We start from the raw sequence: 7127 nt of genomic DNA, 5'->3' as shown, positions 1-7127 counted from the left end.
ACGCCCATCCCCCCCGCCCTCCCTGCTGTCTACGCCCATCCCCCCCGCCCTCCCTGCTGTCTACGCCCACCCCCCCCGCCCTCCCTGCTGTCTACGCCCACCCCCCCCGCCCTCCCTGCTGTCTACGCCCATCCCCCCCCGCCCTCCCTGCTGTCTACGCCCATCCCCCCCCCCGCCCTCCCTGCAGTCTACGCCCATCCCCCCCAGCCCTCCCTGCTGTCTACGCCCATCCCCCCCCGCCCTCCCTGCTGTCTACGCCCATCCCCCCCGCCCTCCCTGCTGTCTACGCCCATCCCCCCCGCCCTCCCTGCTGTCTACGCCCATCCCCCCCCGCCCTCCCTGCTGTCTACGCCCATCCCCCCCGCCCTCCCTGCTGTCTACGCCCATCCCCCCCCGCCCTCCCTGCTGTCTACGCCCATCCCCCCCCGCCCTCCCTGCTGTCTACGCCCATCCCCCCCCCGCCCTCCCTGCTGTCTACGCCCATCCCCCCCGCCCTCCCTGCTGTCTACGCCCATCCCCCCCGCCCTCCCTGCTGTCTACGCCCATCCCCCCCGCCCTCCCTGCTGTCTACGCCCATCCCCCCCGCCCTCCCTGCTGTCTACGCCCATCCCCCCCCGCCCTCCCTGCTGTCTACGCCCATCCCCCCCCGCCCTCCCTGCTGTCTACGCCCATCCCCCCCGCCCTCCCTGCTGTCTACGCCCATCCCCCCCGCCCTCCCTGCTGTCTACGCCCATCCCCCCGCCCTCCCTGCTGTCTACGCCCATCCCCCCCGCCCTCCCTGCTGTCTACGCCCATCCCCCCCCGCCCTCCCTGCTGTCTACGCCCATCCCCCCCCGCCCTCCCTGCTGTCTACGCCTATCCCCCCCGCCCTCCCTGCTGTCTACGCCCATCCCCCCCCGCCCTCCCTGCTGTCTACGCCCATCCCCCCCCGCCCTCCCTGCTGTCTACGCCCATCCCCCCCCGCCCTCCCTGCTGTGTACGCCCACCCCCCCGCCCTCCCTGCTGTGTACGCCCATCCCCCCGCCCTCCCTGCTGTGTACGCCCACCCCCCCCGCCCACCCTGCTGTGTCCGCCCATCCCCCCCCGCCCTCCCTGCTGTGTCCGCCCATCCCCCCCCCGCCCTCCCTGCTGTGTCCGCCCATCCCCCCCCCCGCCCTCCCTGCTGTGTCCGCCCATCTCCCCCCTGCCCTCCCTGCTGTGTCCGCCCATCTCCCCCCCGCCCTCCCTGCTGTGTACGCCCACCCCCCCGCCCTCCCTGCTGTGTCCGCCCACCCCCCCCGCCCTCCCTGCTGTGTCCGCCCATCCCCCCCGCCCTCCCTGCTGTGTCCGCCCCCCCCCCCCCGCCCTCCCTGCTGTGTACGCCCATCCCCCCCGCCCTCCCTGCTGTGTACGCCCATCCCCCCCGCCCTCCCTGCTGTGTACGTCCACCCCCCCCCCGCCCTCCCTGCTGTGTACGTCCACCCCCCCCCCCCCGCCCTCCCTGCTGTGTCCGTCCATCCCCCCCCCGCCCTCCCTGCTGTGTCCGTCCATCCCCCCCGCCCTCCCTGCTGTGTCCGTCCATCCCCCCCCGCCCTCCCTGCTGTGTCCGTCCATCCCCCCCCGCCCTCCCTGCTGTGTCCGTCCACCCCCCCCCCGCCCTCCCTGCTGTGTCCGTCCACCCCCCCCCCGCCCTCCCTGCTGTGTCCGTCCATCCCCCCGCCCTCCCTGCTGTGTCCGTCCATATCCCTGCTGTGTCTGTCCATCCCCCCCCCCGCCCTCCCTGCTGTGTCCGTCCATCCCCGCCCTCCCTGCTGTGTCCGTCCACCCCCCCCCCCGCCCTCCCTGCTGTGTCCGTCCATCCCCCCCGCCCTCCCTGCTGTGTCCGTCCATCCCCCCCGCCCTCCCTGCTGTGTCCGTCCATATCCCTGCTGTGTCCGTCCACCCCCCCGCCCTCCCTGCTGTATCCGTCCATCCCCCCCGCCTTCCCTGCTGTGTCCGTCCATCCCCCCCGCCCTCCCTGCTGTGTCCGTCCATCCCCCCCGCCCTCCCTGCTGTGTCCGTCCATCCCCCCCCGCCCTCCCTGCTGTGTCCGTCCATCCCCCCCGCCCTCCCTGCTGTGTCCGTCCATCCCCCCCGCCCTCCCTGCTGTGTCCGTCCATCCCCCCCCGCCCTCCCTGCTGTGTCCGTCCATCCCCCCCGCCCTCCCTGCTGTGTCCGTCCATCCCCCCCCTCCCTCCCTGCTGTGTCCGTCCATCCCCCCCCGCCCTCCCTGCTGTGTCCGTCCATCCCCCCCGCCCTCCCTGCTGTGTCCGTCCATCCCCCCCGCCCTCCCTGCTGTGTCCGTCCATCCTCCCCCGCCCTCCCTGCTGTGTCCGTCCATCCTCCCCCGCCCTCCCTGCTGTGTCCGTCCATCCTCCCCCGCCCTCCCTGCTGTGTCCGTCTATCCCCCCCGCCCTCCCTGCTGTGTCCGTCCATCCCCCCCGCCCTCCCTGCTGTGTCCGCCCATCCCCCCCGCCCTCCCTGCTGTGTCCGTCCATCCCCCCCCGCCCTCCCTGCTGTGTCCGTCCATCCCCCCCCTGCCCTCCCTGCTGTGTCCGTCCATCCCCCCCGCCCTCCCTGCTGTGTCCGTCCATCCCCCCTGCCCTCCCATCCCCCCCGCCCTCCCTGCTGTGTCCGTCCATCCCCCCCCGCCGCCCTCCCTGCTGTGTCCGTCCATCCCCCCCGCCGCCCTCCCTGCTGTGTCCGTCCATCCCCCCCGCCGCCCTCCCTGCTGTGTCCGTCCATCCCCCCCGCCCTCCCTGCTGTGTCCGTCCATCCCTCCCCGCCGTCCCCAGACGCATCACCTGACACTCACACGGACCTGACACACACGCACACATTCACACGCAGCGCCTGACACACACAGACGCGCAGCGCCTGACACACACAGACGCGCAGCGCCTGACACACACAGACGCGCAGCGCCTGACACACACAGACGCGCAGCGCCTGACACACAGACGCGCAGCGCCTGACACACACAGACGCGCAGCGCCTGACACACACAGACGCGCAGCGCCTGACACACACAGACGCGCAGCGCCTGACACACACAGACGCGCAGCGCCTGACACACACAGACGCGCAGCGCCTGACACACACAGACTCGCAGCGCCTGACACACACAGATGCGCAGCGCCTGACACACACAGACGCAGCACCTGACACACACACACACGCAGCACCTGACACACACACGCAGCACCTGACACACACACGCAGCACCTGACACATGCACTCACACGCAGCACCTGACATACTCACACGCAGCACCTTACACACACACACACACATGCAGCACCTGACACACACACGCAGCACCTGACACACGCAGACACGCAGCACCTGACACACGCAGACACGCAGCACTTGACATGCAGCACCTGACACACACACACGCAGCACCTGACACACACACACACACACACACACACACAGCACCTGACATTCAGACATGCAGCGCCTGACACATACACACACGCAGACATGCAGCGCCTGACATGCAGCACCTGACAGACACACACACAGACATGCAGCACCTGACACACACACACACAAATATGCAGCACTTGACACACCCACACACATACAGACATGCAGCACCTGACACACACACACACAGGCAGCACCTGACACACACACACAGACGCAGCACATGACACTCACACGGACCTGACACACGCACACACTCACACGCAGCACCTGACACACACACACAGACGTGCAGCGCCTGACACACACAGACGCGCAGCGCCTGACACACACAGGCACGCAGCACCTGACACACACACACAGACGCGCAGCACCTGACACACACAGACGCGCAGCGCCTGACACACACACACAGACGCGCAGCGCCTGACACACAGACACAGACGCGCAGCGCCTGACACACACAGACGCGCAGCGCCTGACAGACACAGACACGCAGCGCCTGACACACGCAGCGCCTGACAGACACGCGCACTCACATGCAGCACCTGACAGACACGCGCACACGCACTCACACGCAGCACCTGACAGACATGCGCACACGCACTCACACGCAGCGCCTGACAGACACGCGCACTCACACGCAGCGCCTGACACACACACGCACTCACAGGCAGCGCCTGACACGCACACACACTCACACGCAGCGCCTAACACACTCACACGCAGCGCCTGACACGCACATACTAGTGATGAGTGGGTTCGGTTCGTCGGAATCCGGACCCCCCGAACTTCACCCCTTTTACACGAGGCAGGTTCGAACCTTCCCGCCTTGCTCGGCTAACCCAAGCGCGCCCGAACGTCATCATCCCGCTGTCGGATTCTCACGAGATTCGGATGTCTGCATTCGTGGAAAGGGGTCCCATGTGTAAACATGGGACCCCTTTCAGTCCGTCTGGTCCGGGTGTTCGGTTTGTTGTTTTGCCAAGTACGTGGATTTAATATGGAACCTGGATCAGGTGAGTATAATTATCTTTTATTTTCAGGTACCCGTGGATTCTACTTGGAGAAGAGGACCGACTGCTTCGTGTCAACATAGGTAAGTATGTGTGTGTCGGCAGGTGTGAAATAAAGTTATACTTTCACGGTGTCTGTGTCCTGTTTTTATTTGGGTATTTTTTTTCCAGTAGAACTACAGGTACCAGCGGGCCCGTTTTTCTCCTGCATGCTGGTACTTGTGGTTCTCAAAGTACCCGCTTGCGGGGGAGGCTTGCTGGGACTTGTAGTACTACTGGAAAAAACAATATTCTTTCAATTTTCTCAAGGCTATCATCCTCCCATCCGCAGCCCTTGGATGGGGGGGACAGCCTCGGGCTTCACCCTTGGCCCTTGGGTGGCTGGGGGGGGGGACCCCTTGATTGAAGGGGTCCCCACTCCCCCAGGGTACCCCGGCCAGGGGTGACTAGTTGGATATTTAATGCCACGGCCGCAGGGCACTGTATAAAAGTGACCCCCGGCTGTGGCATTATCTGTCCAGCTAGTGGAGCCCGATGCTGGTGTAAAAAATACGGGGGTCCCCTACTCTTTTTGTCCCCCGTATCTTTTGCACCAGCACCAGGCGCAGAGCCCGGTGCTGGTTTTAAAAATACGGGGGATCCCCTGTCCGTTTTTCCCCCGGATTTTTAGAACCAGGACCGGCTCGAAGAGCCCGAGGCTGGTTATGCTTTGGAGGGGGGACCCCACGCAATTTTTTTTTCCGGGTTTTTTACATTCCATTTAAAAAAATAATAATCTTTTAAAAAATATATAAATAATACTTGTGCCTCCAAAAAAGACAAACCAAGTACCTAATCCCTTCTAATATAGATATGCTATTACCAAAAAAAAAACAACTTTTATTTATTAGATTCCGCCTGCAAAGTGTGACGGATTGAAAATGACGAATTTACTGTTTAAAAGCACTGTTGTCGAATTTACAAACTTCAATTGAATATACTTTTGTCGAATTGCTGCATTTGTACCATTGCAGAAAAGTCGAATTTGTCAAATGACGAATTTTAAAAAGTCGAATTTTGAAAGCCTGTAAGAATAGGCCCCGCCCCCTTCTTCACATCAGCCGTCCCCTTCTACCCCTGTACCTTGCTCTCTCCTGTCTGTGTTCTCTCCCGTCTGTAGGACTAGGCCCCGCCCCCTTCTTACCCTCCAGTGACTGCTCTCTCCTGACAAGTGGACCAGGCCTGCCCCCTACACGCTGCTGGTGTCTTCATTGTTACTTGGTCTGGAGCTCCGTTGGGGAGAGAACTCACGTGAGCTCATTAAGAATGAGGAACTGGGATGTGCACCTGACACACACGCACACACGCAGCACCTGACACACACACACGCACACACGCAGCACCTGACACACACGCAGACACGCAGCACCTGACACACACACACACACACACACGCAGCACCTGACACACACACACAGCACCTGACACACACACGCAGCACCTGACACACACACACACGCAGCACCTGACACACAAACACGCAGCACCTGACACACACACACGCAGACATGCAGCGCCTGACACACACATGCAGCACCTGACAGACACGCACACACAAAGACACGCAGCACCTGACACACACGCAGCATTTGACACACACACGCAGACACGCAGCACCTGACACACAGACATGCAGCGCCTGACACACGCAGACATGCAGCACCTGGCACACACATGCAGCACCTGAAAGACACACACACACACACACACACACACACAGACATGCAGCACCTGACACACACAGACATGCAGCACCTGACACACCCACACACATACAGACATGCAGCACCTGACACACACACAGGCAGCACCTGACACATATATACATGTGGCATTTAACGCACGCACGCACAGCACCTGACACACAATCATATACACACGCAGCACCTGCTACTCACACATATATACACATGCAGCACCTGCCACTCCCACATACATGAACAGCACCTAACACACACATATATACATGCAGCACCTGACACACACATACACGCGCAGCACCTGACAGTCGCACACATGCAGATGCGACACCTGACACAAACACATACACTCTCAACACCTGACACCCACGTGGCAGCTGACGCATACAAATGAAGCCCCTGAGATACACACACATACACGTGCAGCACCTGAGACACACACACACACATGTATGTACACGCGCGGCTCCTTGCACACACATACGTACGTACACGCGCGGCACCTGACACACACACACACACACACGTACATACACGTGTGGCACCTGACACACACACACGTATGCACACGCGTGGCTCCTGACACACATACACACATGTACGTACACGCGCGGCTCCTGACACACACACATACACATATATGTACGTACACGCGCGGTTCCTGACACCCACACACATGGACATGCGCGGCTCCTGGCACACACACACGTACACGTGCGGCACCTGACACATACACGCGTGTACGTACACACATGCACAGCACCTGACATACACATGTAGGTACGCGCCACCTGACACACACACACGTACACGCACGACACCTGACACACGTACGTACACGCACGGCACCTGACACACACGTACGTGCACGCACGGCACCTGACGCACACGTACATACTAGTGATGAGTGGGTTCGGTTCGT

Source organism: Pseudophryne corroboree, chromosome 2 (assembly GCF_028390025.1).
Source record: "Pseudophryne corroboree isolate aPseCor3 chromosome 2, aPseCor3.hap2, whole genome shotgun sequence".
NCBI classification, from domain to species: domain Eukaryota; kingdom Metazoa; phylum Chordata; class Amphibia; order Anura; family Myobatrachidae; genus Pseudophryne; species Pseudophryne corroboree.
The sequence above is the reverse complement of the archived record's forward strand: the minus strand, read 5'-3'. Positions refer to the sequence as shown.